Source organism: Miniopterus natalensis, chromosome 6 (assembly GCF_054644295.1).
Source record: "Miniopterus natalensis isolate mMinNat1 chromosome 6, mMinNat1.hap1, whole genome shotgun sequence".
NCBI lineage: Eukaryota > Metazoa > Chordata > Mammalia > Chiroptera > Miniopteridae > Miniopterus > Miniopterus natalensis.
Window position 1 is genome coordinate 60,537,705 of NC_142086.1, and position 26,747 is coordinate 60,564,451.

The window sequence follows — 26,747 nt, forward strand, 5'->3', positions numbered from 1 at the left end:
TCTTTTGGTGAAAAGTAGAAAGAGGCTGGGCTTTGGAATCAAGCAATCTACGAGTCAAATCCTGATGACATGTGCTATGTGTTATTGGATATGTTATGAACATCTCTGTGCTTCAGTTTACTTATTCGTGAAATGGGGCAGTGCTGTCTCTCCTGCTTCACTCACGAGTGGTGGGAAAAAGTCACTGAGAAAATAATCACAAGTGTCTGTCATCCACAGCAGTTGTTTAGTAGATGACATTTCCATAGGTCTTCCTTGCAATGTTCCAAGTCACACAATCAAGCATTAAAGTGGGATTGGGGAGAGGATTGGGGACTAAATTGCCTATGAGATTAAAGATGTTGTGGGAATGTTTAGCCTTCATTTTATTTTCCAGGAGTAATCCACATTCTTTTAACATCATACCAACTATATTTGCATAAAACTAGGATGCTCACAGTGGATTTTTTAATTTACCAATTGTTATCTGAAATTACTGAGAAATAACAACCGAGGCTGGATGCAACACAGCAATATATTTACCAGACAGAGTTTAAGCCCATTCGGTGCTGTGACAGCTGGAAACATGTTCCAGACCAAATTGTCTTCATTAGGTAGAAACAATGGTCACATCAATGCACCCTACTCTGCTGAGGGGAGCAGCCTTTGTGTGGTATTTTCATGCCTAACTTCCAACTGGCTTTATTGAAACAATATAAAAAATTGCATGGAAATGCCACCTGTTACATTAAAAAAAAAAAAAAAAAAAAAAAAGGAAAAAAGAAATAAACAGAAAACCACAAATTCCAGTCCAACAAAAAGGTCCTCTGCCAGTTCCAAAAATGTTAAAAAATATTTCCTAAGCATGACTGGCCTCAGACTCCCTCTTTCAGCCAGCAGATCATGCAAGGGAACTAGGGACTCCTAAAGCAATCCAGTTTTGCTCCCCAATAGGCCATGTTTTTCCTAAACCGCACCTTCTAAAGCTCAAATACTCTAAGTCAATTCTGTCATTATTTTTACGTTAAGTGTGTTCACAAGGTCACAGATAACACAGAGCCACTGAACCCCAAATGTCTCTCCAAACCAGGGCAGAAAGGGTAAGGGAGCAGCTTAACCTCTGAAACCTATCTCAGGACTGGCTATGGAATTCTTTGTATTTAAAGAATTATAGAGGAAGTGTGAAGTTTTCCATAACATTTTGGAGCATTTGAAAATATCACTGTGTCATACATCCATGTCTAATTTATCTAAGAATTTTAATACGTCAAATATTTTTACACCTCAATATTTAAAGAAGAAATTTTTCTAAGAATTAACTATTTCATGAGCTTTATCAAGTCTCAGAGTAAACAAAGCCCAAACCAGCATCAGTCTGCAAATTATTCCTGATTCATAGCTCTTATACATAAAACCACAGGCGACCTACTTTCTACAACAATGTCAAATTCAACTATCATGTTTCTTTTTTCCCCTCGAGTTTATTTCTATATTCATAAATTCACAGGGTATACTGTGCTCGGCAGATTATGAGCACAGCCTTGGAGTCGGACAGAATGGTTTCCTGGATTTGCCATGAGTCATTTGTGTGACCTTGGAGAAATGGTCTCTGAGCTTCAGCCTCCACATTTGTAAATTGGGTTGAGTAGCATGAACTTTGGCTTAGGAAATAAAGTCATAATAATTATACTCTACCCCAAAATAATGTGGATTGGGTTCCACATAGCAGTGGTAAAAGTCCACAATGTATAGAATATTTACACAGACATTTTATTGTTCTCCTTGGATTTTTTGCCTTTATAACACACACACGCGCACACACACACACACACAATTCTCAAAGTCTCTGGGGTTAGTCATTTTTCCATCTGCTTCTAACACTGAAGCTGTTCACTGCCTTCCAGCACCACACCTACAGGATCACAGAGTGGAGAAAACATGGGTACCTCACTAAATGCTCCTTACAAAATATGTTTCTTGGGGAGTCGGAGGTTTTCACATGAATGATCTTAAAAAGTCACACCTTCCTCTTCTGATCTTTATTGATTTTTTTTTAGTTAGGTGGGTGCGATGGAATTATGGCTGATATCTTCTCTGGATGTCTTCAAGGATTTATTTTAATAATTGTAGCATTGTACAATAAGTAAGTTCATTACACTCAAGTGAATATCCAAGATGAGAAAATGAGATCTTAAAACCATCTGCATAATTTAATCATTCTTGCCATCTTTGACTATTGTGACAAATAATCTCCCTTGATTACAATACGCTAGCCTCACTGTTTCTCATAAAATGAAGTTCTGTGGTGAACACTGCCCAAAGAACGCCGGTTCCATCTCACTAATGAGCTTGGTCTTGGCCATAGACTTTTTGGGAATGATTAAATATTACAAATGTAATCCACATGTAAGAGCGCATGAAATGGCTGAATAGCAAAACTTCACTGAAACGAGAAAGAGAAAACTTTTTAGCTTGAGGGCCAGTGTAGGTTGGGGGAGAAACTCTGGCAAAAAAAATAGGAATGACTGAGATATTGGGAAACAGGAGAAGAACCTGAGGATGGGGCTTCTAAATCGTGGGAGAGGTTCTTCCAGAATCCCTTAGACCTGGATTATTGTTTCTCGATGTCCTTCAAGCTAAGAATGTTTCCAAACCCCTTCTAATCAGAGCTGAGCAGGCATTTGCTAAGAGGCTTTTTTGCTGGAAAAATAATCAGGGGAGATCATCCTTAGTGGAAGAGAGCTACAGAGCTATGGCTGCACCTTATACAGGTTTATGAAATGACTAAGAGTCCATCGTTGACGCAGAAGTGCTGTGGGTGGCCAGACTGCAGGGGGACAGATGCAGAAGTGTGAGCACGCTCTTCAATCAGGACCTAGGGTGTGGGTTAAGGATGGGTACAGGGTGGGACAGGCAAAGCAGGTCAGGCCACAGGACCCCGAAGATGAAAGAGAGAAAACAAACAGATCAGCTACCGTCACAGCCTTCCTTAAGCGGCCGAGTGGTGCGGTGGGAGATACAAACGTTTGGGGGACAGACCGCCGTTCTCCCAGGCTCTTCCATTCACCAGCCACGTGGCCTTGGCCAGGTTAACCTTTCGGAGCCTGCTTCGGCATCTGAGCAAAGGTCCTATCTGACACCCTCACGCTACGGTGTGGCCCGGTGGGCAGCTGTGTGGGCCCTTCCCCGGGCAACGCAAGCTCTCTCTCCTAAGCCAGGGCTCTGCGGTTGTGGTGAGCAGGCCTCTGCTTTTCTCCCTATAAAAACGCTCGCATTTCTCTGATAGAAGTTACTAAATCACCTCTCAGAACTTGAGTATCTTTAGGAAAAAAAATAGTAAGAGTTTCCACAAACACAAGCTGTGTAATTCTTCCTCCTCTCCGCCAAAGATTCAATTAACAAGAGGGAAAGGTGGCGTGTTTTTAACAAGTTCTTCACGCCGACTGGCTTAGAGATGCACATTAGGCCTCCTTTTAGCGCTCGGAAAAAATTATCTCGTCATGACTCAGCTCCTTCCCACCTCCCGACGAGGGCGGCCATCCATCAGGCCGGCAGCAAGATGGATTTTCCAATTAAGTCGGCATTTGTATTGCTCTCAGAGCCACAGACGGCTTCCCTACTGTACCTCCCCAACACTTGCCTATTTGTAGAAATTTGCCCTCACATTTAAAGCAGTTTCAAAATTGGGAGAAAATAAGGTTAGAAAGCCGTTCTCTCTGTGCAAATGTCCAAGAGAATCATTGGCTGCTCCTGGGAAGAATCGGGTCAAGTTATTGAGCAAAAGCGAGAAAATGTTGCCCAGAGTCCATTTGGACTCAATTTGGCTCACGCACAGATGCAACCGGCCGCCACGGCCTGGCCCCCCACCCCAGGCCCGGCCTGCACGCAGCTGGACCAGCCCACACAGATGGCTGGGCGCCGCAGGCTTTTAGCATTTCTAAAAGCTCCATTTCGAGCACTGCCTGCCAAGAAGGTATAGCAGGCCTTTGTGCCGGCCTTGGTGATGAGATGTGCTTGTGATTTCATTTACTTGGGGGAAGAATATGAAACCCTGAACAGCTCAGCCGGATTCTGCATCCCCAGGGACTCGGCAGGAGGAGGAAACTTACTTTAGCAATTCTGGATCCAGTGCGCCGGTGCCCAGTTGCCCATGACCTTCCTCCAGCGAGAGGCCCTGGGGAACGCGGCTGAAAGCAGTGAGAGAGGCTTGTATCTTTTTCAGTTCATTCCTCATACTTCCATTACCTGATATTTTATTTCAAAGGTCGGTCTTCCACTAGTTCAAAATGCTAATTTCAATTAGGGGAGCATTGTGGTCTGAACTGGGATGAATCTTACTTACATTCAATGTAGGAAGGAAGGAAGGAAGGAAGGAAGGAAGGAAGGAAGGAAGGAAGGAAGGAAGGAAGGAAGGAAGGAAGGAAGGGAGGAAGGGAGGGAGGGAGGGAGGGAGGGAGGGAGGGAGGGAGGGAGGGAGGGAGGGAGGGAGGGAGGGAGGGAGGGAGGGAGGGAGGAGGAAAGTGGCTGAGTCAAAGTGACTAGGGGCCAGCTGTGTGTGACAGGGTTATTTAAGAAACAATTTGTTTTAAAAACCTTTAAAAAGTAGCCATTCAAGAAGCATCATTCGTATTCAGTAAGTAGCTCCTGGTGTTTGGTGGCACCACTCCAGTCATTCACGTTCCCCTGGGCCCAGCAAACACAACATTCTCCAAAATGAACTCATCTTCTTTCCCTGAAACCGTGCCCCCTTCCGACATCCCTGTTTCTGTGTGCGGCGCCGCGGTGCTCCCGGTCAGCAGGTGCAGCACCGGGGGATCGCCACCAGCTCAGTGCCCCCGTGGCCCCCACACCGGGTTAGTTGCCCTGTTCCATGAAGCAGACCTCCAGCTGTATCCAGCATAATTTGTTACCAGCCCTTATCTGGATTATTGCCACAACCTCCTCGCTCTTTCCCTCGCATCCAGGCTCCTGTTTGCTGTCCTCTATGTCACTACTAGAGTAAAATCCTAATTCTTTCTGAAGAGTGTCTTAGATTCTGTCGTTCTGTGCTCAAAGGCTTCCAGTGGCTTCCCACTGAATTCCACTTAGGCATAAACTCCTCAGATCAGCAGATACTTCTAGATATTCTCATATGACACCCATGGTCGAGTAGTTTGCATAGAAGGACAGCGGTGTCTCTTGGACATTTGGAAATTGTATCAGAGTTGTGCTTGTTTGCCTAGTGACTGGAGGTCACACTGTCATCTACTAAGTAGAACATTTAGCATCTCAAGCACCATATGCCACAGAAGCCTGATGAGAAACATTACGACAAGTCTGGCCAAACTTAACTTCACTCTTCCTCCAAAAATGTATCCCTGATTGTGACCCTATCCACCTTCAAATCAGTCCCATGTGTGACTTCTGCCAAGCAGACTATCCCAATCACCACCCTGACCCCAACGCGCGCACACACACACACACACACACACACACACATACACACACGACTTCATCTTTCCCTTTCCTGAATCTCAGAGAACTCATCACAGTTTCCCTTTCACAGACAAATTGGCCTGACAATCCCTCCAAGAGACTGCAAGCTCCTGAAGAGAAAGTACTCACCATGGTCCCCCATTTTCCTTGGTTTTGCTTTCCGCAGTTTCAGTTACTCATAGTCAGCCTTGGTCCAAAAGTATTAAATGAAAAATTCCAGAAGTAAACAATTCCTAGAGTCCAAACTGAGCGCCGTTCTGAGAAGCGTGGTGAAGTCTCGTGCCATCCCGCCCCGTCGGGCTCTTCCCACCCACAACACGTATCATCCCTTTGCCCAGAAGGTCCGTGTGGCGTACACTGCCTGCCCATTAGTCACTTAGCCACCTCAGCTACCAGATTCACTGTCATAGTATCGTGTGCTGGTGTTTAAGTAACCCTTAGGGCAAGAGCAGTGATGCTGGCAATTCAGATATGCCAGAGGGAGGCCGTAAAGTGTTTCTTTTAAGTAGAAAGGTATGTATGTGTGTGTATATATATATATATATACATGTTTAGAAAAAAACATAGTATATGTAGGATTTTATACTACCTGCAGTTTTAGAGTATTGGAGCATATCTTCCATGGATAAAAGGGGACTAGTCTATATTACTCATTTTTATACCTATGACACAAGTTACAAAATGATTTGTATACAGTAAGTGCTAACTGTGAAGTCATTAAATTGATCTGGGATGAGGGTCTGTACTGGCAATGAGGCCAGAGGCCCGGGGAGCCGGGCAAAGCCTGAGGACTAAGTGGGTAGGAAGGGCAAGAGCAAACCGTATGCTCAGGCAGGGGAAGGCTGCTCCGGCAGAGAGACTGTGGCCCAGACGAGCCGTCGGAGGAGGCGGCAGTCCAGGGGGGCGAGGCAGCAGGGCTCAAGGCCCCGGCGGCCAGGCCGAGCAAGTCATCAATGAGCAGCTCAGAGAGGCATCGGGGAACAAAAGGACAATTCAGAATCAAAAATGATCGTATCAAGTGTTTAAGAACCCGGGTGGGCAGTGGTCTTGGCAGGTTGTACCGGGGGCTCAGCAGATGAAGGGGAGCAGCTGCGTGGCGGTGGGACTGAGACCCAGCTGAGCTCTCCTTCTGCCCCAGGCTCTGAGCTCTTACAGGCTCCTCTGAGCCTGGGCATCAATTGTAGCTCCATTAGTATGAGCCCTGCAGGAGGGGACGGGCCTTGGAAGCACTGGGCCTGTGTACTCACAGGAGGCAGCAGAAACTTTCAGAAGGTGAAGCCAGGGGGCAGGGACGTTAACTGCCTGGCTGCTTGAAGGGAGCGGTTGCCATGTGGGAGAGGGAGAAAGGCAGTGCTTCAGAAGGACACTGGCTAAGGTAAGCTGGAAACATGCTCCACAGCTGGGAAGGAAAGTGACTCTGGGGAAGAGAAACAACACTTGAAAATCAACTTTGCAGAAGGAATGGGAAGGGAGAAATGTTAAGACAGTGGATGTTGTTTAAAATGTTAAACCACACAGTGAAAACAACTGTGCTATGTGCTAGGACTGAAACTATGGGAACAGAGAAAAGACAGTGAAAGAATGTGCCAGAAAGATCATTTCAAAGGCTAAAGCGTTGAGATCTCAAACTTCAGAGCCTCCCTGGAGTGGAGAGAACAGTCAAAGAGCCAAAGAGAAAGCCTGTGCGGAGTACAGAGAGACCCCTTGACTGGAAAGATCACGCTCAAGTGGTACAACCCATGAACGGGAGAGAGAGTAGGAATGAGAGTTAGAAGAGACTGGAACTAACTGGAAAGTCCATCTGTTTTGGAAAAGTAAAAACCATTAACTATGGCAAGAAGACCTAAGAGAATTCACCAATGACCATTTATTGGAGGAGCATTTTGTATGAAGCCCCTTATTAGAGGAGGTGACGATAGAAACATGTTTCAAAGGACAGGGAGGATTTCAGTAGGTAAAGAGGAAAGAACTGAGATAATACAGGCATCGTGAATAATAGCCTGGAACCGGGAAAGTGTATTCCAGGGACACTGGGAAGACAAGTCTACTGGACAAAAGAGAGAATGGGGGAGAGAAAAGAGGAACAGGAAGAGGCGGTTGGCAGCACTGGAAAATTTAAGCATCATCTGTCCAGTGGTGAACCATTAAGTGTCTTGGGGAAAAGGGCATAGACGTCATGGGGATATTGACAAGATGTTTTCACTAATATATGAAAGAGTTATTTGGTTCTGTGGTGAAAGATCACAGCCAGTTTGTGTTTGGGGAGAAAAAATCACCACTTTTCTCCTTTCTCTCAAGCCACCCATATTTTTAGGGTGGTTTTTGCATTAAAATCTTGGGAAGGGGTAGAATTCTCTGAGCTTCTTGGACTTGGGTGGCTGCCATCCTCGGCGCCTCCCTCTATCTTTGAGAGTCTCGGTCGCGTTCACAATGCGATGGTGACACAGTTAATCAGAGGAAAGTTAACTAGAATCTAGAGCTCCTAAAATTTCTCCCTACCTTCAGCAATTCCTCAAGTTCCTAAAAGTGATGCTTTGAGGAAAAGACTTGCACTGAGGAAGAAATTCGTGGCTGTGAAAGTAATTCCAAGATGATTACACAGGCAAGGATGTGACTTTTAGGTACAGGAACACTGGTGTTTTCATTTATGATGGTTTGCCATTTGGGGGTGACTCTAGATGTTTAGGACAGCAGGTCCCTGGAGCTGTCTCAGAAAGGACTATTCATCCCTCCTCAGTGAAATAGGCCCCAAACTCTGTAAGAGAACAAGGCTGAATAAATCTCCCTTCTCCACACCAGGAACAATTTCAGTAGCCAGCTGTGCCATTCATCTAACCCACGGCTCTTTTTAACTAGAATCTAGATCTCCTAAAATTTCCATACTGAGAAGTCTCTTCTAGAAGCAAATTGACATTTGGAGGTCAAAGGCAAGAGAGCTGGAGCTGAATTATACACAAAATCAGTATTTTATTTTTTCAGTTTTCTTTCTAAACATCTGCAGGAAAGTGTGGTCACATGGACAATCCTCTGAGGGAATTTTTTTTCCCTCTCTCAGATGATAAGTTGCTACCATTTATAAAAGAATAGAAGATTCATCCCCAAGCATTCATTTTCACATCCTGCAACCAAAATTCACATCAGGGATGGATAGAAGGAAAAGTAATTGCTATAGCACAGACACATATATAAGAGAAGGGGGAATCTGGTTAATATGGAACTTTCCTGAAATAAAATGAAATGAAAGTAACCTCTAGATGTTATTTATTCAGCCTTGTTCTCTTGCCAGGTTTTGGGTCTATTTTACTGAGGGGAATGAATAGTCCTTTCTGAGATAGCTCCAGGGACCTGCTGTCCCAAACATCTAGAGTTCTGGGTTGACTTCAAACTTACAGTGAGGGGGTCTCTGAACTGCAGCTTCCTCCTCTCTAAAATGAGAGTAGTGACACCTGCTTCTTATGGTCTTTGTGAGGACAAAGGAAATGCCAGGCAGTAGGCATTCTATGAAAAAGAATTGTGTTGGCAGGAACTTAGAAAGCCACAGGAAAGCTCTTTACTAAACAAGGTTAGTGCTGGGGTGTGAGGGGCGGAGGTGATAGTGGTTGTCACAAAAACAGCCACATAGCCAGACTTATTTGCCCATCTCTTGCTGAAGTGAATTTTTGTTCTGGCACCCAACAAAATGGATCTTTGTACATGAAGATGAGTGTAAATCCAGCATCTATTATTGGTATCTTTCTTAATGTTTTCAACACCATCAAAAAAGTGGACCAGCCAGCCAACTGGAAACCATTCAACACTAAACATTTGGAATAAACTCATGCTTTTTGCAAAATTACAATTTGCTTAAAATAGATGGCCTCAGAGGTCAGATTCAAATATACTCTATTGGATGTCCACGTTTGTTTACTTCTATCCAAAGGAAATTTAGGGGCAAGCAACACGGACAGCTGCTCGGGCATTAGGCACTAAGCACAGACACTGCCGCTCCCTGCTCCTTGCTCCTCGGACACGCTGGGCCCCACCACTGCTTCTGTTTTACAAAGGCCTCCATCTCCCATTGTCAGAGGAGGCAAGGGCCCCCCAACCAGTGTGCAAGCCTTGCACAGGGCGTTGAGAGAGGGACGTGGAAATGGGGATGGGAGGAGGGCTCTGCCCACATTTCCAATTTGGAGCCCTACTGGGTCTCTACCTGCTCCTACCCCAAGTAGAAGGATTTCTTGGTTTTCTGATAGATACATAGATAAACAGACAGCCCTAAATGCTTATTGAAAAGCTAAACATGTCTCAAAAATTGAATAGCTTTTCACAAACTACTACTTAGGTAAAATAAATCAAGAACATGTAAGCTAAATATTTCCCCTTAATAAAGGCACATGTTGGAAATAAGAAGTGTTTATGAAAATACTTTCTTAGGTTTCAAAAAAATAAAACACTTAAAATTAACTTTAGATATTAGGTACCCCTCCCTTTTCATCTCTAATAAAAGAATAATAATAACTATAGTTATCAGACATGCATTTTTAGGAGAGAGAAAATCTTTAATTGCCAACAACAGAATTTCCAAACATTGACTAGTAAGTTGGCTGTTAAAACACTTTTTAGAAAATCATTGACATCGTTAAACTAGTTCTCCTTTTCCATTGATCCATCTTAAAACAAGGAATAAAAGGTTCTAGCGAGTAAGAATTTTCTTAGTACTCTCAGAATATTTATTTGAAGAAAAATACCGATTCTGAGCAAGCTGCCTGACTATTCCAGCCTGCGCTGATTTTCTGCTTTACTGAATTTTTATAGAGCACATACATACTTAGTCCACTCCATTCGGGAGCTAATTATCCACTGCTTGTGGGTTTTGCTCAATTGTTTCATATATGTTTGTTTCATTTCCCCAACTAGAGGGGGAGCGTTTTGAGGACAGTGGCCGCACCTTATATTTATTCTGCACTTATCAGGCACCTGCTCAGTGCTGAGTACAAGACAGTCTTCAGTAAATACCTCCTGATTGAAAAAAAAAATCTTTTTTGATTGCTAATTTGAAGTGGAGCATCTTACATGAGATGTTTCTTCAATTAGTGTCATAGTCAACATGCAGGCATATTGAAATCACCTGGCTGCATATTCGCATCTCCTGGGAAGTTTTTGAACCATTTGTCTGCCCCGTGCTAGATGCTAGATTGAAACAGAAAGGGAGCAGAGCTGTGCCACGCCTTCGCCATCAGTGAAGTTACAAGTCTGTGTCAGATCGCTCCACCCCCTGCTCCTCTGCTCTCCTAGGAAGAGCTTGTCTTTCCTGGAATTTGACTCATTTAGGTTTTTTTTTAATGCCTCAAACCCCTGGTGAGTTAAAAACAAATCTATAGTTTTGTAGATGATCCAACTTATTCTCGCTGTTAGGATGAAAGCAATGATCCCTTGGGACTCTCACCATCCTAACAGGAAGTACTCTAAGGAGCTTACAGTTTTAAATGAACAATACAATTTGGCCATTTGTTACAAGAATAATAAACGGGTAGAAGCAAAACACAAGAAGCATTTGTATTAATTCAGACTTCAAATTAGTAAAAAAGACAAGACCTTAAACTACTATGAGACTTGAAACCAAACTACTGTAATAAATGATTTGATAAGTTATTTTCATAACTTGCAAATTAATAAATTAAAAAGTAATAAAATATTTGCATAGGTTTAGCATTTTATCTTTAGTGGACAATTTTCCACAGACACAAATAATAAAATTGGAGTTGGTGAAACCCTACAGATCACGTAATCACACATAGTTCAGAGAACTCTGGGTGTCTAGGCAAGTCTGTTCAGAGCTGCCACAGAATATGAGTGGAAGTCTTCTCTGCTCTGGATCCCCTTCTCCAAACATAAATTCACTTTTATTAGTTTTCTATATTGAGTTCTAAATTAGATGTCATTTGAAGTAGGAATTCTGATCCTTTCAAAACTATAATATCACAACCAATCAATCACACACACACTTCCAAAAACACACATACATACACAAATAGATATACATACATATTCTCGTTAAGGCAACTGAGGCCCAGAGGTGTAAAGTGACTCCCCTAAGGTCACACAGCTGGCTAATAACAGATATAGTACCAGACCCCTCCAAATCCAGTTCATTTTCTTCTCCACATGTTCCTTCTCATCACTAATTAATCTCCCTGTCCTAGACTATATAAGTCTCCAGCACATTGGTCGATTTCAGTGTGGAACCATGGATGAGCAGGTTTAGTCGGGTTGATAAATGAGTCCTAGGGCTTCAGAGACTCACATGTGACATCAGTTGGACCCAGGTGAAATGGTAATCACCAGTGTATAAATGATTTGGACACTGTAATTTCCCCCTGCGATTTAGTTTGCTTTCTTTCGTTGATTTATTTAGAATGTGCTCTGCTACATCTCCCAACCTTGCTACACTGTGAGCACCAATAAATGTCAAACAGATTAGACAAGCCCATTACTCAATGGGCGCATTTCTAAAAACGGTACAAAGGTGAAATCCCAGCAGTTTGAGATGATTGGAGTATTTACAGGATGTTAGGAAAACATCTGCTTCAAAGATTCAGAGCTTCAGGAGTTGATGTAATGGTTTATTAGGAGCCTATACCACCACTAGTCACTGTACAGAAAATATTAAGCCATTACAGACTGAATGAGTTTTGAGTACCTATTATATAGAATGGGCTGTACAGAGATTGGCCCTCTAATAGCCACTTAGAGTGAATACATTTTGCTTTTATCAAAAGAGAAGAGAATGGAACTCGCTTTTATAGCTTTGCTCAAAGATAAATTGAGTAGAAAGAGATTTTTTTCTTCTGTACTGACCACTTAGGTTTGGGCACATAGCATCCCTGCTCTGGTATAATGTCCCCAAGCCTCAAGAAGCAGACGAAAAGTGGCAGCAATTCACTAGAACTAATCTTGAATTTTTGTTTATCTTTTTTGATACCATAGTGGCCATTAATAAATCACCAATTACAGACCAAACACTGTGTGCGATCTCATTTAATCTTTATAAGTGTCCTAAGATATAGGTACAACTATCCCCCCTTTAAACTGTGAAAAAACTGGGGCCTGCGGAGGTTACGTCCCTTCCTATGGTCACATATTTAGTAAATGGCAAGGCTGGGATTCTAACCCAGTCAGGTGAATTCTGATGCCCTTGCTTTCACCACTATTGTCATCAGTTGTACAAAAAACAATCAGCTTAAAGTTGAAATAACAACAGCCACCAGAACAGGTTGTTCTAATCTCCTTCAAGGAACGATCCAGAGGACAAACCCTAATTACTATTAAGTTGGTTCTAGAATCGCACTCCTGCAATCTCCTCTTCACCAAGACGAATTACATCCCCAGTGTTTTCTCTGTGATGTTGTTCCCTTCCCACAGCTAACTGGATAGCTGGCGGGGAGTTTGCAGACAAGGAAGCTGTATGGTTAAAGTGGAGAAAGACTGAATATAAATGGGGCTTGGCAAGGAGCCAACCAGTACTTCCAGCCTATGATGCTAATTTCACCACATAGTTTATAGACATGCACATATCTACACATGTGCACGCACATGGCGAGAAAGCGGTGCGGAGGGGAGGGAGGTGTTGCTTTCTTCTTTTGGCTTTGTATTTCTGAGGAAGTGGCAGTTGGATTCATCATTTATTAATCACAAATTCTGGTGCTATGTCTTTAGAATAGAAAATCATCACTTGACTTTCAATGCCTATTCTGCTAATTGGTAGGTTTTGCCTCTCAACTAGACTGTAAAGGGGGAGGGCGCGTACTAACCCGATCGCCCTACTTAGGCAGCTCCTGGCACGAATGCTGAGATGGATTAACATGCATAACAGAAGGTTTATATGACCCTGGGAGACAGTAGAACCTGAAATAACCTTAATATCCTGTCAACTTGCATTACCAGGCCCCACTGAACAAGTAAAGCCTATTTAACAATCTGTCTGGGAAGGAAAAATCCATATCTTGTTTTTTAACCAGGATTTTTCATCCTGTTCTTTTTTATCCTGGGGATATATTTTTTTCCACCTCACTTCTCAGGGCAATATCACTGCACTAGACCAAGTTATAGGGTGTCCTGATTTCATCAAGTTTCTCAGCGGGTATGCCACACACTCCACAGCCCTCACTTTTACATGCAAACCCTCAGATACCTGGGCTCGGTCGGTTCTGAACAACTGGCAGCCAGGGGCCCAGCAGGGTGTTTGGGCACAAACAGCACCATCCTGACAACTGCCCACCGTCAGTGCTAGGAAGGTGTTCCGGCTCCGGAAAGAGGGGCTGAACTAGTCCAAATGAAGAGTTAAAAAGCAAGCAAGTCTTGAACAAGCACCTGGGCTCCCTCAGATCCACCCCCCGCCGGATGTCTTGTCAAGCTGTCAACTGTGTTTGCTGAGGCAGCCTGGGGTACCTCAGAATGCCAAGTGCTTTATGTTCCTCCAGGGAGGTGTTTATGGACAAGTCCTAAAAATACCAGCTCACTAAAACAAATCCAAAATAATCGAGTACCCACAGCTCTCTCCAACAGCACTCTCAAGACAGAGGTAATTCTCTCTGTCTCAGCAAGTGCTTTCCCAAATTCCAAATTTAGCTGTCATATTTCAAGGTTCCAAACTTCCTCCATTCACAAGATAGGGCTTAGCTATAGATTCGATTCTGTCTAAACAGAGGAGTTAAAATCATGTTTTTAAAAATCACTAGGCAGCACACAGTCTTGGGTTCTACAATTAGCCACTGAGTGACCTTGGGCAAGTCACTTCTCTCTTTTTTTTTTTAATTTACCTTTAATGTTGGAAGTATTACAGGTGTCCCTTTTTCCCCATTGATCCCTTGCACCCCATACCCACTCCCTGCCCCAGGCCTTCCCCACACTGTTGCTTGTGTCCCTGGGTTGTGCATATATGCATATAAATTCTTTGGTTAATCTCTCCCCATCCCCACCCCCAATATTCACCAGTCTGCTCCATGCTTCCACATCACTGAATCTATTTTGCTTATCAGTTCTTTTCTCATCTGAAATATTAAAAAGAAGGGGAAAGTGTTAAAATGTGTTGGGTTATCAGGCACTTTACCATCATTACGTTATGTAAGTTTAGACTAAATGGTTTTCAATATTTCTTCTAGTTTTAATTTTCTATTCTATTTATTCTTAAATTGATTTAGCAAATGTTTTGGGAAGGTTTTATGGGTCAGGCACAGTGCTGTGCATGGCAAGAGTCGTTAAAATTAATTTGAAGATGAAATACTAAAAGATTTTTACAAAGGTTTTTTTATTTCCACATGACAAACCAGGCCTCCAGGTTTCTTTTTCCATAAAATTCAGATTAGTTTCTTATAGTATTAATGGGGCCAATATATGACACTCCACCCCCACCCTGTGACATAATCCTATCAGGAATTGGTTGTTTTACTCCTAGAGAAACTTTTCAATTGTCTCCAGTGGCTCTGTTTGGGTTCTACTTTCCTGATATGAAGAATTTGGAATCAGTGATATAGCTAATTCCTAAAATTTTCCTACAGCCTTGAGAGAGAATTTGTCTCAACCTGCCCCACGTAATACAGTAGCCACTAGAGCCACGTAATACAGTAGCCACTAGAGTCATTAATCACTTGAAATGTGGGTGGGCCAAATTGGGTTGTGTAAAAAAATAAAATAAAATATCTCAATAATTTATCATATTGATTACATAATGAAATGATAAATATTTTGGATATACTGGGTTAAATGTAATATATTATTAAAGCTTCTTTTACCTGTCCCTTTTTACTTTTTATTTTCATGTGGCTACTAGAAAATTTAAAATTGCACACACGCTTTTTCATTTAAGGCTCTCAAGTTTCTCCTGCTCAGCACTAGCCTCAGCCCTCTCAGTCACCCACTTACTAAAGAGCTATCCGCTTAAGACAGTGAAGTAGGTAGGTCACATTGTTCTGGGCTGAATTTTTTTAAAAAGCAGGAAGACAAGGGAAGTAACGAAGCAAGCTTTGTCCATGGAGGATTCACCATGTCCCTCTGTCCATGGGGGACTCGCCATGTCCCCCTGACAGTGGGGGACTCACGATGTCCCCCTCCCCATGAAAACCACTGGGAAGCTCTCTTTGTCAGCACTGCTCGGGCCTTGGTTATGCAGATTTGAGTATGAACAGCCCTGAGAACTGGGGAAGTGACAACACCCATTGACTTTTTATTAGAAGAAGCAGCAGGAGAAAAGCATGAGTTACTGAAAGGGAAAAGGGCCTGAGAGGAAAACAAGGACGTGGACAGCCTGGAGTTGAAAAAGCATTTTAGGAGAACTCGAAGTGGGGGTGGGGGGTGAGAGAAGGACCTGGGCTGCCCACCAGAGCCCTGCCCTCTGAATAAATGTTCTTCTGGCTGCACCCCTCCAGCCTTTTACTTCCCACTTCACTCCCTCGTTCCCTTCGTTAGGCTCCTTCTCACAAGCACCTGACTTCACTGTAGCGAGCCAGGAGGCCGGCATGGTTATCCTACAATCGAGAAAAGGAAGCGCAGAGAAGTTATATAACCCCCCGAGGCTGCACAGCTAGTAATGAGAGTGGAGCCAGCCTCTGAATCCGTCTCTTGATTTCCATGGCTATGTTTTTTCCCCACAAAACCACATCACGTGTATGTATTTCAACAGCTCTTTTCTAATTGACTTATGCTATATTTTAAATTCAGCTAATTCTCTAGTTGAAGACAGCTTGGAGATTATTCTACTTCGCATTTTTAAACTGCTTCCTGAAATATGACAGGGCTAATTCTCCAAACTTCTTTTCTCACTGCTAACTAAACACTGTCCAAATATTAATCAGATTTGAATACTTAGGCTAATAAAATAAGTAGGCCTACAGCTCATTTGAATAGCTCAGCCAAACCTGTGAAGAAACACAATTAGCTGAGACCCTATCTGCTGAGTAAAAGATTTGGGAGGGGGACAACATTGAAGCATTTTAGCCAAAAGAATTAAAAATTAGTTTAGTTGATTATGAGAAATCTATTAATGCAACTGTGCAAACCTAAACCCTTAAAATCTTGATTATATAATTTCTATAATTTAATTTACACAAAAGTTGCGAAATATTTTTCCTTTTTACCTTCATGAACCACAGAGAAGAAGACAAGTGAAATATATGTATTGTGCTTATTGGAAATAAGTCCCTCGGTGTTCCACATATAATTCCCCAAATGCTAGCATTAATCTATCTCTAAATCCATGGGGCTTCCAGTTCAGACCCCAAGGAAGCATTAGTAATGCAGACAGAAACTGCCAGCTCAACACCCACAACAGAAGCCAGAGCACCCAGAGACTGGATTGGGAGTTAGACTTCAAACAAATCCCTAAGTTGAGGAGTTAAGCATACATAAGAGCTAGGTTTTCTTTTTTAAGTCTAAGTAACAGAGAACACAACCCTCAAAATCATTTTATTCATTATTCCATCTCAACCTACATTTTTTATGTGTATTGTAAAATCCTACAGAGAAAGGAGCTAGATAGGATCTCCTTAGAAAACCCAAGATGATGCAAGAAAATTTAAGTATACCAAACATGAACATCAAATGATGCCGGAGGTGAAAACTGTCCTCATTACCTAATAACTTTTTACTTGCAAAATAATTCTCTCTGAGTTGTTTTAAGTAGCATTTCTTTTAGTGCATTTAAGTATAAATATGTAATAGTTATAGACTAGATTGGGATAAAGTACAGTAACTAGAAGTCGCACAATAGATTAATCAAAAATTAAGATAAAGTAGCTATAAAACAGTACAAATTATAAGATATTTCTTATAATTTAATTTTACATTTCTTATATTTAATTGATTTAAAATTTTCAGTGCTCAAGAAACTCTCATAAGTACTTGTATAACACAAAAGAAGGTATTGCTGTGTGTAAATAAGATATAGTTTGATAGGCAGGTAGATAGATAGATGATAGATACATACAGATATATTTTTTTCCTTTTCAAATCAGGGAAAGTATAATAAGTACGTAATTATTTGAAACAAAGAAAAGTCAGAATTCAACTCAACACAAAATAATTTCAGGTGCACTTCACCTTATATCACAGATAGACAAATTTTTTCACATAAATCATATTTATGGGGATAAAGTATGTTAAATGACCAAGGTATGGTTATCATTAAAGAAAACCTCTGGTAAGCTCCTTATTTAAAGCAATTAAATACTTCTTCATTTATATGTGTTGTAAATTTTTAATTCAACAAATATTTATTGGGAACCAGCTATGATCCAGGCACTAGGCAACATGGGCCTGTAGTCAAGAACTTAGAGTATACATACCCAGTCAAACAAGGACATAAACACTTTCACTGAATAAGTGCAAAGTGTGCTGAGTGCTATCAAGTTGACAGACATGATCCAATCCATGATTCTGAACAATCGCTCTGCTCCCGAGCAATTGATTGAAGATGAAAGCCAGTTGAGTAGAATGGAAGCCAAGCCACGCTCCAGGAGCTATTGCATAGCTGGAAAGATGTTTTCACTGGGCGAAGTGGTTGCGGTCTTGAGGACAGAATCAACAGGGCCTGGCGATGGACTGTGTATGGGGCTTGAAGAAATATGCATCCAAGATGTCCCTCAGTCACATATACAACCTAGATCTTTATATAAACTCTTCTGATTTAATATAAGGACTGTATTCTAAAAGTATGGACTAGTCCATTGCATTTGAAAATGCATTCTGGTTTGGCAAGAATTCATTTAAGCTTTTCAAATACAGATTATCAGTACCACTTATAACTACATTATAAATTTAGTTATAAATTTAGGTTTAGGCAGTGGGGAAGGTAATCAGCCAAAGAGGGAAATCTGCAATTATCTCTTTCCTTCGTAATATAAAGTCTTCATTCCTTTCTCTGTTCCTCTTCAAAACTTTTAATAGCTTCCATCTGTGTTGTTATTGTTGTTGTTTTATAAAGCTAACTTTAATCCTCACTGGTTAGCTAGAAATGATTAAAGGAATTAATTTAACTGGGCCACTGCTTGTGTGGGGCATTTGAGTACTCTAAGTCTAAGCCACGGATCCAAATGACGAAAGAATAGTTGGGATAGTAAGAGTGACCTGGAAAAACCATTTTAGTAAAATAAAGGAAGCAGAAGAGCAAGAAAGACAGAATTAAACATGTACACACTGTAAGACCAGTGACTAAATTGCTGCACTCACTTGAAACTTTCAGATTTAGGAAGAAAACAATGACATTAAAAAATTGCTCAGAATGTTTGAGGTGTCAAGTTCATTGACTTTCATTTTTGAAGAATACTTAGAATTTGTGTTTCCAAAGCTTACAAGCCACATCACAAAGCTCATACAAACCTACCAATTCATACTGAGGTTTTGGTACCAACATTTTCCTCTGCTGCAGTTCTCATCAGTTCATGTCAACTGTCCAGATATTATTGGAGTATAAACTCTACGTTTTCTCCCAATATTTTCCAAGAGATTCACCTGGGCATTGGAGTGTGCAGAGTGGCCAAAAGCAGATTATTGTAGCATACCTTACAGATAACCCACAAAGAGACAGAAAGATGCCAATGACCCACTGCAATGACCCCAGACAACTTCACAAGCAGAAGCAAACTACTGGGAAAGGAGTCGCCGTGAGAGCTTTGCCTACAGCTCCCGCCAGAGGCCTGATTCCCATTTGGTATTGCATTGACCCATGTGGAAATTGGATGATACTCTCCACATCTGCTCCACTTGCTCTCTCATCTGTTGAATTTTTACTGAACTTTTACAAGCACAAAAATTGTCCTCTGGTTTGTAGGATCATTGTGAATTTTTTCTGTATATATCTAGGTCAGCCTTGTGAAATTTTTAATGTTCTATATGGGACTAGACAGATGCCTAAGCAAAAGAGATTCACGCTGGGCTCCCATTTCATTTTGTTTCTTTTCATTTTGAAATTGTAGTTTCTAGATGTCTAACATTTTAATTTCAAGCACTTTGAGTATTAATAACAACTATAACTAAGGTGGGGGCGCCTGTCAAAACCCAGCCTCCTGGATCTTGTTCAGTGTGGAGGAACACAACTCTCCCTCCGCCCCTTGTGTGTAAGGGTTCCCCAGAGAAACAGCACCAATAGGATATACATATTTACATACAAAGAGATTTATTTTAAAGGATTGGCTCACATGATAGAGGTTGGCAAGCCCAGATCTGCAAGCTAGAGACCCAGGAGAGCTGGTGTTACAGATAAATTCTGAAGGCAGACTGCTGGGGAATTTTCTCCTACTCAAGGAGGCCAGTCCTTTTCTTCTGTTTGAACCTTCAACTGATTGGACGAGGCCCACCACATTACGGAGAACTATCTGCTTTATTCTACTGATTAAAATGGTAATCTAATCCAAAAACACCTTGGCAGAAACACTCAAAATAATGGTTGACCAACTATCTGGGCACCCCATGCCCAGTCAAATTGGCATATGATATTAAACATCATATCTTGCCACCCATCATCCTTTCCTCCTACAAGCACAAAATCCTACCTTAGAAAGAGCTAGACCATGAATTTCAAGGACTGTTAGGCCCAACTGACAATGCAGTTTAGTAGCAGAAATGCAAGTGGGCTTTGATATCAAATATACTGGGTCAATCCCCTTATTCACAAGTGCAGTTCAGGGACCTCAAGCAAGTTATTTAACTTCTCGAAATCTCGCTTTGGTTCTTTGTAGAAAAGAGGTTACAGTTTCTCTCTCATAGGTTCATTATGAGAAATCAACTAAATAACATCCCTGAAAGTTCCTGGCACATGATAGGCTGCCAGTGAATCTTATCCTAGCAGGAGTCCTAGCTGCATTGTTTGCTACTGATATTTAGCTGTGTATGGCTGCCTGGCAGGGTGGGGCTGCCAGGACACTGCTTCAGGAAATGAAGAGCCTCCTGGGAAAGAACTCACACAGAATGAGACTGTCACACAAGCTTGGCACGGGGAGAAAAAGCCTTAGTGAGCTGGGGAAAGGCTAGCTTTGACTCCCTGGTGCTGTGCCCCTCCCCCAGCTCAGCCCCTTCCAGATGTGCTCATATTGCAATCCTGGGGAGAAAGGAGACTGAACAAAAACAAGGAGAGCTATTTCTTCTAAAAACATCTGGTGCATGTTCTTGTATTTCTTCGACTCTTCTTTCCACGTACTCACAGTCACTGGGGAGAATTCTGGCTGCTTCAGCTGCCCTGGGACTCTCCTCTTAGACTGGTGGGGCTGGCTCACTAACCCAACTCAGCCTTAGAACCTGGATTCTTTGCTTGGGTTGCTTGAATGAAGGGAGCACCTGGCTTCCTTCCTGTCCTTCCCAAATCTGCATTCTTTGGATGCATGAGCATTTATAAGGACCTCCAGAGGGACTTAGCTTTTCTAACCAAAATATGAAAGTCCAGTTCTGATTAGTAACTTAACAGGCCAAGCCACCTGTTATACTGACAGGCACACTCCCTGGTGGGCCACTATGGCAACTTATTCCCCTATACTACCCCTCTGAACAAGGAAGCAGATACTCAGTAGAATCAGGACAGCCTCTGGAATTCACCTTGGAAACTGGCCCAGGCATACACTGGATGGCACTGCAGAGATGCTGCAGGTTTACAGGCCAATTAGGCAGTATCCTTTCAACACTGAGGCTGCCTTTGTTTCCCCAGTCTGCCTTCCCCACCCTGCACTGGCTAGTGTCTTTCAATAGATAAAAACATTCCTGCTTTCCATCCCCACCAAAGATAGTTCTTCTAGATGAGTGCTATCCTATTGTATTTTCTACAGTGATGGAAATGGTTTTATATCTGCACTTTCCAGTGTGATAGCCACGCATAGCTACTGAGCACTTGAAATGTGCTGGTGTGACTAATGAACCAAATTTTTAATATTATTAGTTTAAATAGTTTAAATTGCAATTGATAGCTAGTGTCTACCATATTGTACCATGCATATCACAGTAATCACTCCTCAGCCTCATGAGATTCTTTCAGTTATCCAGTGGATCCATAACCCTATTTTCAGGGCCCTGGATCCCACCTATGTGTTCCATTCTCTGTAAGCTTCGAATTTTAATGAATTTGAATTCCTCAGTGAGGACATTGATATACAATCATTTCTGATGGAATTAGCTCCATACAACCTTCGCATAACCCTGAGACAGCTAGTCATAAATTTAATCTCAGGCAAGTTGTTTTGAGGTTCATCACTTGTAAGCCCTGACAATAAAATACCAGTTTGGTTGTCTCTCCAATTCCTAAACACTTTCTGAGCCTCCCTGTTTGCCCAGGATGCTCCCAACAGATCTTCTTCTGTCATCTACCCTGCCTACCTGTCTGTTCATGCCCTCCCCCAGTAGACTTGGGGTTCTTCTAACCCCTTAAAAATCCCTTAACTTTATATGCATAGAGTAAAAGTATTTCCCACACCCCCCTAAATTTTAAAACTTTGTCATCATTTCCTTTGTTGTTCTGAACAGAGCCCATTCTACATGAGACATATATAAGATTTCAGAAGGTTGCCCTGGTAAAACAAAACGAAACGGCCCTCAAAATCTATTCTCAAATTTCAGAGTACAGAAGACCAGGACAGATTCACAAATGCATCCTTGGCATTCCTGCTCAGTAGGTCTCAGGTGGGACACAGAAATTTGCATTTTTGCAAGCACCCCAGGGTGTAATCATGCAGGTAATTCTTGGAATTCATGTTCAGAAAACCTGACTAGAAAAAAATAACTTCAGTTGCTTAATTCCATCTGTGGAATCTGTACAATAATTTGATGGCAAAACTTAAGTGCAAAATGAAAAATGCAATTTAGCGCACCTGTCAATAATCAAAGGCATAGTCCCTGGCCTTTCATTTTCTCCTGAGACTTTCAGATCGCTTATATCGTGCAGTGATGTGCTTGCCTCTTTCCCAGGAATCTCAATCAAAGTACCTCCCGAACGCACCTCAGAAATTGTCCTACGCAGAACGCCACACCACACCACAGTCCAGCTGCCTGGTGCCCCTCCTACCCTAATGTCACTCGCAGGGCCCCTTATACACAGGCATCAGCCATTGCTCCACAGACCACCTCTATGCCTCTTTTAGATGGGGACATTGCAGACAGCCTATGACACTTTATGCCCTACCTCTTGCTCAGATCCAAGGGGCCCGAGCTTAATTTATCTGCCTGGACTCTGCTTCTACTCCTGCTGCTAACCTTGAGTTTTTAAAGCTCTGACATATAACAACAAGGTTTTTGATAACAGCAAGCCTGTGACAGGTGAGAAAAGCTTGTACATTAAAAATAAGATTAGAGAGCTCATGGGCTCCTGAAACCTTCAGTCCTGCCTAAGGCTCCCAGAGGGTTCCTTGCTTCTAGAACATATTATTTTCTGCCATCCGGGGACAAATCCATTTGACACGTATTTGTCTCCTATAAATCAATGGACAAACAAAGCACATTAATAGGGCTTCAGGACCTTCAGAATTTAGGCAAACCTGGCAGGAGTCATGATGGATGTTCAGGAATGTGGAGGAGAGAGGCTAGGAGGAGCTGGCAGAGACAGCTGGTGACTTAAGAAGAGGAGCGACAGGGATAACTAACCCAACAAGCGCAGGGGGTGGGTGGGGTGTAGATAAGAAGATCCAAAGGGACAAGCCCCAGTACTTGAGTACTGGTGTCAGTATTTGTTTGACGGGCACAATGGTGAGAGGCCCAGGCAGGGGCAGTCACCCTGGGGCTGTATGTACATTGGGATCCCAATAGACAGCTGGGGCGAGGGGCGTATTGCAGAAACAATATGGTTATGACTTGGTTTGAAGCAACTGGGATTCCAAAACAACAATGCCCAGGCGGCTGTAACAAAATCCTTCTTTGTTCTGTCAGAATTAGCTCAGGAATTAGCATCACAGGAGTGAGACGAGTGGTCACTTGCGCGATCTATGCTATTGCTCAGCAAGACAATGGAGCCACACTTTTTGATACTTGGACTCTGCTACAATCGTCCAGGTTACATCATAACACACACCATCTGCACCGGTTGTAGGCTCCAGACCCAGACTTGTTACCATCTATCCTTCACATCACCATTCCAGCCCAAGAGAATCCTCCTAAGGAATCAAGAAGGCCTCGGCCAATGTGCGGGATGGTAACAGTGTTCCGCACTCAACTCAGCTGGTTGGGTCATGGCCTCCACCTTAACCCTCCCAGTACCTTCCTTTCCTTCTTCCCTGTCGGTTTCACCTCCATTAGTTTTGAAAGTACCAGCTAAAGAGGAATATTCAAGCCTAGCATAGCTGGTCAACATTTGGGGAATGAAAATAAAATGCTTGTGAGAGGCATATCGATGCCAATCAAATGTCAAATAAAATAAAATCAAAGGTATAAGATCACCAAGGGGAATAAATGACTGTTATAATTTGCAGATGCAAATTTTTTTATGCTTTTGGCCAAAAAAAGTTAATGCAAAAAAATGGAATAAATGACATGGACAATGCGTGAGCCCCAAACCTGTTGAGCCCAAAAGATTTTCCTGTTCAATATAAACAAGCATTAATTTGCATGTGTTTATTACTCCTAATTTTCAAGCACATTGGAGGTCAATTAAGAAACTGATAAACCTCTCTCTTGAAAAGGTTAAAGGAGAAAAACAAACCATTAATACACTCATCAGAAAAAAAAGTTCAGTCATCACTGCTGAAGGTAAATGCCCACATTTACATGACCAGATGGAAGGCTAATGTAAAAGTTGTCCTTCTTTTCACACCTCAAATAATGGATGAACAGAATCTTCATCTGTAATAAACAGACATACATTAAAATGTTTCATGCTTGAAAAGGAAAGTAACACCTGTCAAACTCAGAAAAAGGCTTTCTACCATGTATTCAAGTAAGCTTCACAACTTATACTGGATTTGAATAATTAATAGTATATTCATTAAATACCCTAAAATATCCAGTTATTTGAGGAACACACATATTATCTATAAGAGATGGCCAATCAATATCTACAAAGTTTAAACTGATTAAAGAAGAGGTTTGGAAAAAATATATATCTCTAAATGCAACTTCCATTTGACCACATTATATATTAAGAATTTTAGGGAAAGTTAAATCATGCCCCTTGCCATCAGTAATGAGAAAATGCAACTTTGGCTTTGAATGGAACTAAAGGAACCCATCTTTCCATCATTCATCCATTCTGCAAACCTTCGTTGAATGTCTGCCAAGAATTTGACACTATGCTAGCTAATAGAAATTCAAGTGAATTGATGAATGGTCTTCAAGTTGAAAGAGATGTTTCCATGGCTGCTATGAGTTGCTCTCGCTTTATCAGCTGACCCATTGAAAACCGTAAAATGGATGTGGCAGAGGAGGTGAGTACTGAGGCTAAATCCATAGGCAGAGGACCTAAAGGAGACCTTTACTCCACACACAGATGACATACACTCTGGGATTTACTGAAGGTTTTAAACTGAGCAGTAATGTAGTCATCTCTTTGTTTTAGAATATTTGGGGATAGGATTGGGGTCACGTTCCAACCTGGTAGTGAGTGGATCAATAGTGAGCGGTAGCTGTGAGCAAGAGAGAAATGCAAGGCAGTTTGGTCTGTGACAGGGGTGGTGGGAATATCCAAACATAAAAATACTTAAGCGATGATTACATCTCCACTGGGCTAATAGGTTGAGTGGATATAAAGGACGGAGAGAGGGAGAAGGCAAGGATGAGGTTTTACTTTGTCTCCCTGGACCCCAATTTTCATCTATAAAATGGATTTGTTATCATAACGATATTTACAATGCAGGGTTGTTGTAGGGATCAAATGAAAACAAAAGTAGAATCACTCTGTAAACTTTGAAAGGCTCGATATAAATGTTTGTTAAAAACAAACACAAACAAAACAGGTGTTGGGAGAAGCAACTTTCTTCTTTGAATCTCAATTCATCTACACAAATGCAAAATTCCTTGGCTCGATGACACTTTCCTTGACAAATTGGAGTAATTCATCCAAGTCCTTGAGATGAGATGGAAAGACAAGCCCACACCACCACCACAATTTCAAAGATGCGTCTTCAGTTCTGCTCCATGCCCTATTATGTGGTAGGCAGGCATTTGTCTATGCAAAGCATCTCTACTGAGCACTTTCTCTATGCCAAGTCTGGACATGAGGATGTGATTAAGATGCGGTTTTTAGGATGAGCTATTTATAGCCTGAGATGACTTTGTATTACTTAGATATAATCAATATTCTGTATATCCTAAATACACTTTTCTCCCTCCATCTTGCAAAATGAAACCAGCCAGTATTCCATACAATCCCTCAGATAAATGCCCTACTGCTTTCCAGAGAAGTTCTGTCCTTTCCTTCTCTACACCTCTTCAAATCTGCAGAGTTCCCAATGACGGGACCAGAATCTATTCCTAAATAAACTTCAACAAAATGTATGAAAACAAAATTCATTGAGTGTGTGCTTAAAGAGCTATAGGCATTATGGTTGTATTTCAAGTTTAACCAATTAATCCTTCATTAATTTATCCAGAAGGAGAAAACAGAAAAAACAAGTTCACCCCTCGAGACTGTGGCCTTAACATATAAATCAGTCTATAGCAAATCAGGAACCATGAACATTCCAGTTGTTTTCCCCCTTTCCTTTCCAACTTCAGGCTGATCTTGAACCTTGTAAGATTCCTCGAGCTTCCCTGGGCTTACCTTCTTCTCAAGTTTGTCTTTAACTTAAAAAATACATAAAATATTATATTTGTTTAGTATTTCTCTAAAAGGTCAACTACTTGATGCCACTTCGATTAGAAAGAAATACAAGTCTCCATATGTGCTTCTGGTTGAAAATTATAATTGTCTGCATTCAAGTCAGTCTTCAAAGCATTAGTTTTACACTTTATTTCATTCAAGTTTATAAGCCACCAACTACTCTTTCCATTGCAACTATTTCTTGGTTACTAGTTATAGTGAAAAAAGTACAATCTATAGGGGATAAAAAAAAACTTCTTAAGTTACTTTTGCTTGGAAAAACATGAGAACAGAGAGACTAAAAGATGTTTAAAGATATATATATAAATCAGAATTGAGGGAAATAACTATTCTAATCTTGTCCTAGTTTTTGTTTTGTGTTTTTTTTTTAAGGATAACATCCGTTCCAGTTTTTTCCCCAAGTATAAAGTACCTTATTGTTTCTAGCTCATTAACTTTCCTCCGTCTCTCCCAGAACAACACATTTCACCACTGTTTTGCATATGGGAGGCATAAACAAAAGCGGGACATTTTAAGGCACGATCCCATGGGGCCTTCA